This window comes from Oncorhynchus mykiss, chromosome 9 (genome assembly GCF_057628025.1).
Source record: "Oncorhynchus mykiss isolate SJ-2025 chromosome 9, ASM5762802v1, whole genome shotgun sequence".
In the NCBI taxonomy this organism is placed as follows: Eukaryota; Metazoa; Chordata; class Actinopteri; order Salmoniformes; family Salmonidae; genus Oncorhynchus; species Oncorhynchus mykiss.
Genome location: NC_143030.1, coordinates 34,912,257 through 34,924,433, shown reverse-complemented (window position 1 = coordinate 34,924,433; position 12,177 = coordinate 34,912,257). Strand labels below are relative to the sequence as shown.

General features: G+C 37.7%; 1 long non-coding RNA gene across 1 annotated transcript in view; it reads right to left on the bottom strand.

Moving 5' to 3' along the window:
- Positions 1–12,177, bottom strand: part of LOC149980890 (uncharacterized) — a 238,439-nt gene that overhangs the window by 64,473 nt on the left and 161,789 nt on the right. The gene's annotated exons all lie outside the window — the stretch shown is intronic.

Genomic DNA, 12,177 nt, shown 5'->3' with positions numbered 1-12,177 from the left:
TGCAATATACGACTGATTGTTGTCCTATGGACAGAGTCTCCCACCTCAGCTGTAGATCTCTGCAGTTCATCCAGAGTGATCATGGGCCTCTTGGCTGCATCTCTGATCAGTCTTCTCCTTGTATGAGCTGAAAGTTTAGAGGGACGGCCAGGTCTTGGTAGATTTGCAGTGGTCTGATACTCCTTCCATTTCAATATTATCGCTTGCATAGTGCTCATTGGGATGTTTAAAGCTTGGGAAATCTTTTTGTATCCAAATCCGGCTTTAAACTCCTTCACAACAGTATCTCGGACCTGCCTGGTGTGTTCCTTGTTCTTCATGATGCTCTCTGCGCTTTTAACGGACCTCTGAGACTATCACAGTGCAGGTGCATTTATACGGAGACTTGATTACACACAGGTGGATTGTATTTATCATCATTAGTAATTTAGGTCAACATTGGATCATTCAGAGATCCTCACTGAACTTCTGGAGAGAGTTTGCTGCACTGAAAGTAAAGTAAATATCCAATAAATGTCGTTCCACTTCATGATTGTGTCCCACTTGTTGTTGATTCTTCACAAAAAAATACAGTTTTATATCTTTATGTTTGAAGCCTGAAATGTGGCAAAAGGTCGCAAAGTTCAAGGGGGCCGAATACTTTCGCAAGGCACTGTAAGTATTAGATTTAGACACCATTCACAATGCTGGCTGAGGTACGAGTAAAACATGACATAATATTTCCTAACCATTCACAATGCTGGCTGAGGTACGAGTAAAACATGACATTATTTCGGTAGGAAGGACAGTTTTACAAGGGTATGTTTGGCAGCATGAGTGGAGGATGCTTTGTTGCGAAATAGGAAGCCAATTCTAGATTTAACTTTGGATTGGAGATGTTTGATGTGAGTCTGGAAGGAGAGTTTACAGTCTAACCAGACACCTAGGTATTTGTAATTGTCCACATATTCTAAGTCAGAACCTTCCAGAGTAGTGATGTTGGACGGGCGGGCAGGTGCAGGCAGCGATCGGTTGAAGAAAATGCATTTTGTTTTACTTGTATTTAGGAGCAATAGGAGGCCACGGAAGGAGAGTTGTATGGCATTGAAGCTCATCTGGAGGGTTGTTAACACAGTGTCCAAAGAAGGGCCAGAAGTATACAGAATGGTGTCGTCTGCATAGTTGTGGATCAGAGACTCACCAGCAGCAAGAGCGACATCATTGATGTATACAGAGAAGAGAGTCGGTCCAATAATTGATCCCCGTGGCACCCCCATAGAGACAGCCAGAGAACCAGACAACAAGCCCTCCGATTTAACACACTGAACTCTATCGGAGAAGTAGTTGGTGAACCAGGCGAGGCAATCATTTGAGATACCAAGGCTATCGAGTCTGCCGATGAGGATGTGGTGATTGTCAATGAATACGGCTGCACAGTATTGTTTCTTATTGATAGCGGTTAAGATATCGTTTAGGACCTTGAGCGTGGCTGAGGTGCACCCATGACCAACTCTGAAACCAGATTGCATAGTGAAGAAGGTATGGTGGGATTCGAAATGGTCGGTAATCTGTTTGTTGACTTGGCTTTTGAAGACCTTAGAAAGGCAGGGTAGGATAGATATAGGTCTGTAGCGGTTTGGGTCAAGAGTGTCCCCCCCTTTGAAGAGGGGGGTGACCGCAGCTGCTTTCTAATCTTTGGGAATCTCAGATTACACGAAAGAGAGGTTGAACAGGCTAGTAATAGGGGTTGCAACAATTTCGGCAGACCATTTTAGAAAGAAAGGGTCCAGCTTGTCTAGCCCGGCTGATTTGTAGGGGTCCAGATTTTGCAGCTTTTTCAGAACAACAGCTGACTGGATTTGGAGAAGGAGAAATGGTGAAGACTTGGGCGAGTTGCTGTGGGGGGTGCAGTGCTGTTGACCGGGGTAGGGGTAGCCAGGTGAAAAGCATGAGGTCGGCCGTAGAAAAATGCTTATTGAAATGATCAATTATAGTGGATTTATCGGTGGTGACGGTGTTTCCTGTCCTCAGTGCAGTTGGCAGCTGAGAGGAGGTGTTCTTATTCTCCATGGACTTTACAGTGTCCCAGAACTTTTTTGAGTTTGTGTTGCAGGAAGCAAATTTCTGCTTGAAAAAGCTAGCCTTGGCTTTTCTAACTGCCTGTGTATATTGGTTTCTAGCTTCCCTGAAAAGTTGTCACGGGGGCTGTTCGATGCTAATGCAGAACACCATAGGATGTTTTTGTGTTGGTTAAGGGCAGTCAGGTCTGGAGAAAACCAAGGGCTATATCTGTTCCTGGTTTTAAATGTATTGAATGGGGCATGATTATTTAAGATGATGAGGAAGGCATTTAAAAAAATAACCAGGCATCCTCTACTGACGGGATGAGGTCAATATCCTTCCAGGATACCCTGGCCAGGTCGGTTAGAAAGGCCTGCTCGCTGAAGTGTTTCAGGGAGCGTTTGACAGTGATGAGTGGAGGTCTTTTGACCGCTGACCCATTACAGATGCAGGCAATGAGGCAGTGATTGCTGAGATCTTGGTTGAAAACAGCAGAGGTGTATTTAGAGGGCAAGTTGGTTAGGATGATGTCTATGAGGGTGCCCGTGTTTACCGCTTTGGGGTGGTACCTGGTAGGTTCATTGATAACTTGTGTGAGATTGAGGGCATCAAGCTTAGATAGTAGGATGGCTGGGGTGTTAAGCATGTTCCAGTTTAGGTCGCCTAGCAGCACGAGCTCTGAAGATAGATGGGGGGCAATCAGTTTACATATGGTGTCCAGAGCACAGATGGGGGAAGAGGGTGGTCTATAGCAGGCGGCAACGGTGAGAGACTTGTTTTTATCGAGGTGGATTTTTAAAAGTAGAAGTTCAAATTGCTTTGGTACAGACCTGGATAGTAGGATAGCCTGCAGAGTTCTATCTTTGCAGTAGATTGCAACACCGCCCCCTTAGGCCGTTCTATCTTGTCTGAAAATGTTGTAGTTAGGAATGTAGATTTCAGAATTTTTGGTGGTTTCCGGGTTGGCAGTGTGTGTTAAAGCAGTGAATAAAACAAACTTAGGGAGGAGGCTTCTAATGTTAACATGCATGAAACCAAGGCTATTACAGTTACATAAGTCATCAAAAGAGAGCGCCTGGGGAATAGGAGTGGAGCTAGGCACTGCAGGGCCTGGATTCACCTCTACATCACCAGAGGAACAGAGGAGGAGTAGAATAAGGGTACGGCTAAAAGCTATGAGAATTGGTCGTCTAGAACGTCCGGAACAGAGAGTAAAAGGAGGTTTCTGGGGGCGATAAAATAGCTTCAAGGTATAATGTACAGACAAAGGTATGGTAGGATGTGAATACAGTGGAGGTAAACCTAGGTATTGAGTGATGATGAGAGAGATATTGTCTCTAGAAACCTAATTGAAACCAGGTGATGTCATCGCATGTGTGGGTGGTGGAACTGAAAGGTTGGATAAGGTATAGTGAGCAGGGCTAGAGGCTCTACAGTGAAATAAGCCAATAAACACTAACCAGAACAGCAATGGACAAGGCATATTGACATTAAGGAGAGGCATGCTTAGTAGAGGGATCATAATAGTCCAGTGAGTAGTGAGGTTGGTTGGGGTAATGGCGATTCAGACAGTTAGCTGAGCCATCGGTAGCAAGCTAGCATAGGATGGAGGTCTGTTTTTAGCCACCTTGTGCAATTCTGACAGTAGATTAGTGGGGTTCCGTGTGGGAGAGGGGATCAATCCAATTGGAAAAATATATATAGTTATAGTGAGCCAAGAAAAATTGTCCGATAGACCTATTCAGATAGCAGCCGATAAGACAGCTAACTATTAGCGGCCCGCAGATGGGCGTTCAGATAACGTCGCGACGGAGGGGACAGTTGGATAACTCCCTTGGGCAGAAACCATTGGTAGTCTAGTCGTGAAGGCCCGGTGGGGCTCCGCATCGGCTGTAAAACGGGTCCGGATAGGTGATTGTAGCCCAGGAGTGGCTGAAGGAACTCTTCAGCTGGCTAGCTCCGGAATAATTGATGTTTTCTCCGGGATCGACGTAAGCCAATAGTCACAGATAGCAGCTAGCTAGCTGTGAGATCCAGGTGTAAATGTCTAGAGCTTTCGGTTGAAATCCGGGGATATGGAGAGAAAAAATAGGTCCGGTATGTTCTGGTCTGAGTCGCGTTGTACAAAACTGGCAATAGCTTTTTGAGCTAAAGGATAGCTGATGACCATCAACCGTGGTTTGCTGAATACTAACGTTAGCCAGTAAACTGGCTAGCTTCTGGTTAGCTTCTGCTTAGCTTCTTGCTAGCTTCTATTGTGGATTTCAGATTTGAGGTAAATAATTTTTAATTGGTGAGGCGGGTTGCAGGAGAGTGTTTTGAAGTTGAGTTTTTGGAAAATAAAATATATAAAGATATGCAAAGAAAGATGTAAATATATATATACACACACGGGACACAACAAGGCGAGGACAAAGGACGTCTGACTGCTATGCCATCTCGGAGAGCACTACAATTAGCTATAGTAACGTTATGGAAGCTATTCACAGAAAACCAGAATTATCTTCCTTATTCATTCTTAGTATGTTATATTATTATATAAATTATTTCAAGACATATTCAGAGCCAAAGAGACAGTTTCAAGTTGGATATTCGACGGATATTCGCCTTTAGTTTTTCTTACGTCCACCAACATCAGATTTCAATAGCTCTTTAACCATTACGCCTAAAACTTTCAAAACTGGTTTTAGCTAACCCGATGGCATAGACACAAATTGCACACTTTTTTTTGTCGATTTACATCTCGGACTATTTAAAATTATTTATTTACATTTTTGAATTTCAATAGCTCATTGGTCATGTGACCTAGTGACTTCAAACAAGGTTCAGAATGTCCACTCAGTGGGCTTACACATTGCACACCCTTTGGTCACTCCCAAAACCAATTCCTACTTTGGCCGCCTTTCCTTACAGTTCTCAGCTGCCAATGACTGGAACGAATTGCAAAAATCACTGAAGCTGGAGACTCATATCTCTCTCACTATCTTTAAGCATCAGCTATCAGAGCAGCTTACAGATCATTGCACCTGTACATAGCCCATCTGTAAATAGCCCATCCAACTCTCATCCCCATATTGTTTTTATTTGTTAATATTTTTTTTGCTCCTTTACTACACCCCAGTATCTCTACTTGCACATTCATCTTCTGCACATCTATCACTCCAGTGTTTATTTGCTAAATTGCAATTATTTCGCCACTACGGACTATTTATTGCCTTACCTCCCTAATCTTACCTCATTTTCACACACTGTATGTAGACTTTTCTATTGTGTTATTGACTGTATGTTTGTTTATTCCATGTGTAACTCTGTTGTTGTTTGTGTCACACTGCTTTGCTTTATCTTGGTGAAATAGAAAAATAAAAAAATAATCTATGTGGGAATGTCTTATGTCCGTCCTACATCTAGTGTTGGTACATGGAATATATATCAACTGCATAGATCATAAATTGCTATTGCAAATAGAAGTATTATGTTCAACAACTGACATTTTCAGATATTATTTTGACAAACACACTTTGGTGCTTACAATTCATTCTCTTTTGTCATAGATTTGGTGGGCACTGTCATCTGTGATATGACTTTCTTTAAGCAGGTACTGATGAAACTGTCACTTAATTTTTTTATTTCTTAAAGCCTACAAATGCTCTACATTTATTCACTATGTGATAGGGTTAGATCCTATATGCTACTTTTATTATTGTCCTGTAAATGGTTCAGTGCCTACAATTTAGTCTGTGTTTAGAATGGGGCATAAAGGAAATTACCTCTACTACTAAATTACTACTAGATTAGAGTGATAAGGAAAACAGCATACAATTTGGCTTGTGTATTCATTTGCCTATAACTATTCAGAATTCCATTATGTTTACATAAAAAGAGAATACTTCAAAATGAGAAGATCCTGCCATGGAAAATACAACTTGGTGGGCAGAAAGTGGAAAGGAGTGGAAATAACTCACACCATGCAGCAGGACACCTTCAGCTGTGGGGTCTTTGAAATGCAGGTTTGATAGTTATATTTTCAATTGTGAATGGTTATGTGACAATATGAATTGTGAATGGTTATGTCACCCCAATATCCTCTGACCATGTTACTATGTAGTAACTATAAGTAGACCATGTTTCTCACCCTAATATCCTCTGACCATGTTACTATGTAGTAACTATTAGTAGACAATATTACTACCGGTATGTAGTAACTATTAGTAGACCGTGTTACTATGTAGTAACTATTAGTAGACCGTGTTACTATGTAGTAACTATTAGTAGACCGTGTTACTATGTAGTAACTATTAGTAGACCGTGTTACTATGTAGTAACTATTAGTAGACCATGTTACTATGTAGTAACTATTAGTAGACCACGTTACTATGTAGTAACTATTAGTAGACCATGTTACTATGTAGTAACTATTAGTAGACCATGTTTCTATGTAGTAACTATTAGTAGACCACGTTACTATGTAGTAACTATTAGTAGACCATATTACTACCGGTATGTAGTAACTATTAGTAGACCATGTTTCTATGTAGTAACTATTAGTAGACCATGTTACTATGTAGTAACTATTAGTAGACCGTGTTACTATGTAGTAACTATTAGTAGACCATGTTACTATGTAGTAACTAATAGTAGACCATGTTTCTATGTAGTAACTATTAGTAGACCACGTTTCTATGTAGTAACTATTAGTAGACCACATTACTATGTAGTAACTATTAGTAGACCATGGTTCTATGTAGTAACTATTATTCGAACATGTTACTATGTAGTAACTATTCGTAGACCATGTTTCTATGTAGTAACTATTAGTAGACCATGTTATTATGTAGTAACTATTAGTAGACCATGTTACTATGTAGTAACTATTAGTAGACCATGTTACTATGTAGTAACTATTATTAGACCATGTTTCTATGAAGTAACTATTAGTAGACCATGTTTCTCACCCTAATATCCTCTGACCATGTTACTATGTAGTAACTATTAGTAGACCATGTTTCTCACCCTAATATCCTCTGACCATGTTACTATGTAGTAACTATTAGTAGACCATGTTACTATGTAGTAACTATTAGTAGACCATATTACTACCGGTATGTAGTAACTATTAGTAGACCGTGTTACTATGTAGTAACTATTAGTAGACCGTGTTACTATGTAGTAACTATTAGTAGACCGTGTTACTATGTAGTAACTATTAGTAGACCATGTTACTATGTAGTAACTATTAGTAGACCACGTTACTATGTAGTAACTATTAGTAGACCATGTTACTATGTAGTAACTATTAGTAGACCATATTACTACCGGTATGTAGTAACTATTAGTAGACCGTGTTTCTATGTAGTAACTATTAGTAGACCATGTTTCTATGTAGTAACTATTAGTAGACCATGTTACTATGCAGTAACTATTAGTAGACAATATTACTACCGGTATGTAGTAACTATTAGTAGACCGTGTTACTATGTAGTAACTATTAGTAGACCGTGTTACTATGTAGTAACTATTAGTAGACCGTGTTACTATGTAGTAACTATTAGTAGACCATGTTACTATGTAGTAACTATTAGTAGACAATATTACTACCGGTATGTAGTAACTATTAGTAGACCGTGTTACTATGTAGTAACTATTAGTAGACCGTGTTACTATGTAGTAACTATTAGTAGACCGTGTTACTATGTAGTAACTATTAGTAGACCGTGTTACTATGTAGTAACTATTAGTAGACCATGTTACTATGTAGTAACTATTAGTAGACCACGTTACTATGTAGTAACTATTAGTAGACCATGTTACTATGTAGTAACTATTAGTAGACCATGTTTCTATGTAGTAACTATTAGTAGACCACGTTACTATGTAGTAACTATTAGTAGACCATGTTTCTCACCCTAATATCCTCTGACCATGTTACTATGTAGTAACTATTAGTAGACAATATTACTACCGGTATGTAGTAACTATTAGTAGACCGTGTTACTATGTAGTAACTATTAGTAGACCGTGTTACTATGTAGTAACTATTAGTAGACCGTGTTACTATGTAGTAACTATTAGTAGACCGTGTTACTATGTAGTAACTATTAGTAGACCGTGTTACTATGTAGTAACTATTAGTAGACCATGTTACTATGTAGTAACTATTAGTAGACCACGTTACTATGTAGTAACTATTAGTAGACCATGTTACTATGTAGTAACTATTAGTAGACCATGTTTCTATGTAGTAACTATTAGTAGACCACGTTACTATGTAGTAACTATTAGTAGACCATATTACTACCGGTATGTAGTAACTATTAGTAGACCATGTTTCTATGTAGTAACTATTAGTAGACCATGTTACTATGTAGTAACTATTAGTAGACCGTGTTACTATGTAGTAACTATTAGTAGACCATGTTACTATGTAGTAACTAATAGTAGACCATGTTTCTATGTAGTAACTATTAGTAGACCACGTTTCTATGTAGTAACTATTAGTAGACCACATTACTATGTAGTAACTATTAGTAGACCATGGTTCTATGTAGTAACTATTATTCGAACATGTTACTATGTAGTAACTATTCGTAGACCATGTTTCTATGTAGTAACTATTAGTAGACCATGTTATTATGTAGTAACTATTAGTAGACCATGTTACTATGTAGTAACTATTAGTAGACCATGTTACTATGTAGTAAATATTATTAGACCATGTTTCTATGAAGTAACTATTAGTAGACCATGTTTCTCACCCTAATATCCTCTGACCATGTTACTATGTAGTAACTATTAGTAGACCATGTTTCTCACCCTAATATCCTCTGACCATGTTACTATGTAGTAACTATTAGTAGACAATATTACTACCGGTATGTAGTAACTATTAGTAGACCGTGTTACTATGTAGTAACTATTAGTAGACCGTGTTACTATGTAGTAACTATTAGTAGACCGTGTTACTATGTAGTAACTATTAGTAGACCGTGTTACTATGTAGTAACTATTAGTAGACCATGTTACTATGTAGTAACTATTAGTAGACCACGTTACTATGTAGTAACTATTAGTAGACCATGTTACTATGTAGTAACTATTAGTAGACCATGTTTCTATGTAGTAACTATTAGTAGACCACGTTACTATGTAGTAACTATTAGTAGACCATATTACTACCGGTATGTAGTAACTATTAGTAGACCATGTTTCTATGTAGTAACTATTAGTAGACCATGTTACTATGTAGTAACTATTAGTAGACCGTGTTACTATGTAGTAACTATTAGTAGACCATGTTACTATGTAGTAACTAATAGTAGACCATGTTTCTATGTAGTAACTATTAGTAGACCACGTTTCTATGTAGTAACTATTAGTAGACCACATTACTATGTATTAACTATTAGTAGACCATGGTTCTATGTAGTAACTATTATTCGAACATGTTACTATGTAGTAACTATTCGTAGACCATGTTTCTATGTAGTAACTATTAGTAGACCATGTTATTATGTAGTAACTATTAGTAGACCATGTTACTATGTAGTAACTATTAGTAGACCATGTTACTATGTAGTAACTATTATTAGACCATGTTTCTATGAAGTAACTATTAGTAGACCATGTTTCTCACCCTAATATCCTCTGACCATGTTACTATGTAGTAACTATTAGTAGACCATGTTTCTCACCCTAATATCCTCTGACCATGTTACTATGTAGTAACTATTAGTAGACAATATTACTACCGGTATGTAGTAACTATTAGTAGACCGTGTTACTATGTAGTAACTATTAGTAGACCGTGTTACTATGTAGTAACTATTAGTAGACCGTGTTACTATGTAGTAACTATTAGTAGACCGTGTTACTATGTAGTAACTATTAGTAGACCATGTTACTATGTAGTAACTATTAGTAGACCACGTTACTATGTAGTAACTATTAGTAGACCATGTTACTATGTAGTAACTATTAGTAGACCATGTTTCTATGTAGTAACTATTAGTAGACCACGTTACTATGTAGTAACTATTAGTAGACCATATTAATACCGGTATGTAGTAACTATTAGTAGACCATGTTTCTATGTAGTAACTATTAGTAGACCATGTTACTATGTAGTAACTATTAGTAGACCGTGTTACTATGTAGTAACTATTAGTAGACCATGTTACTATGTAGTAACTAATAGTAGACCATGTTTCTATGTAGTAACTATTAGTAGACCACGTTTCTATGTAGTAACTATTAGTAGACCACATTACTATGTAGTAACTATTAGTAGACCATGGTTCTATGTAGTAACTATTATTCGAACATGTTACTATGTAGTAACTATTCGTAGACCATGTTTCTATGTAGTAACTATTAGTAGACCATGTTAGTATGTAGTAACTATTAGTAGACCATGTTATTATGTAGTAACTATTAGTAGACCACATTTCTATGTAGTAACTAATAGTAGACCATGTTACTATGTAGCAACTATTAGTAGACCATGTTACTATGTAGTAACTATTAGTAGACCATGTTTCTATGAAGTAACTATTAGTAGACCATGTTTCTATGAAGTAACTATTAGTAGACCATGTTACTATGTAGTAACTATTAGTAGACCATGTTATTATGTAGAAACTATTAGTAGACCATATTACTATGTAGTAACTATTAGTAGACCATGTTACTATGTAGTAACTATTAGTAGACCATGTTACTATGTAGTAACTATTAGTAGACCATATTACTACTGGTATGTAGTAACTATTAGTAGACCATGTTACTATGTAGTAACTAATTGTAGACCTTGTTACTATGTAGTAACTATTAGTAGACCGTGTTACTATGTAGTAACTATTAGTAGACCGTGTTACTATGTAATAACTATTAGTAGACCGTGTTACTATGTAGTAACTATTAGTAGACCATGTTACTATGTAGTAACTATTAGTAGACCATAGTACTATGTAGTAACTATTAGTAGACCATGTTACCATGTAGTAACTATTAGTAGACCATGTTTCTCACCCTAATATACTCTGGGAAGTGCCCATATTCATGGAATTGTACTTTATAGTTGGCTTGGCCAGCAGCATCAGGAAACTTGACATAAAGACTCCTCAGTTCACAAATGGCCCTGCAGACTTTGTGAACAATTAAACACACAGTTGCTTCACTGACACCACACAAATCACCAGTTTCACGATGAAAGATTCCAGATGCCAAAAACCTCAAAGTGATCAGAACTTGGAGAGAATTGGGTGAAGGCCTTCCTCATTGGGACAGAGAGGGAAGTCGAGGCTCAAGCAGAGATATTATCTCCAATGCATTTTCTTTGTACATACGAAAGCGGTCTCAAAGTAATTTAATGGATTACTCCTATCTATAAGTACTGGTCTGACCTCTGTAGTGCATGTTGGTCTTCATTTAGACATTCCAAATAGACCAGACCACAAACAGCACGAAGCAGAAGTTTCCCTGTAACATGGTGGAGAGGTCAGTGGGGTAGGGAAGTCTGAAGGATCCCGGATAGCACGGACTACAGTGGAGACTATTTCACTTTCAGTTTCGTCCACCAACTTCAAACATCCATAAAAACTACTTGTTTTAATTGAAAATGTATTTCACAACGATTTAGATGGTACAATGATTCCCTACACTATTCAGTACTTGTTTTCTCACATAAACTGAAATTGATTGAAGAGTGTAGATTTCTACATTGACTGCTTGCCCCAGTCTGCCATTGTTGGTTGAGAATGAGATGACCACGGCTTTTAGTGACACCGCTGGCAGAGAGGGAGGGTTTTCCCATCTTGACAACAGAAGACAGTCTGGCTTTTGCTGTCAAACAAAAATGTGAAGGAATATTGTGAAACAATATCATTCCACTATAAATGCAGATATTATGGACATTTTATTTAAAGAATGTAATTAAATTATAATTGTAGCTCCTTTAATTTAGACCCAAAATGTATTTGCTGTAATGTGTGCCATTGCCCGGCTATTAAAAGGGACAGGCGACTATTTGAGACTCAGCCTTTAAATTAAGTTTTATGGAATGTTAACTTTGATTGTCTTCAATGAAAATGACAGACCTTTCAAACATGGAATGCAACGTTGTATGGAACATTATTGTCAAGT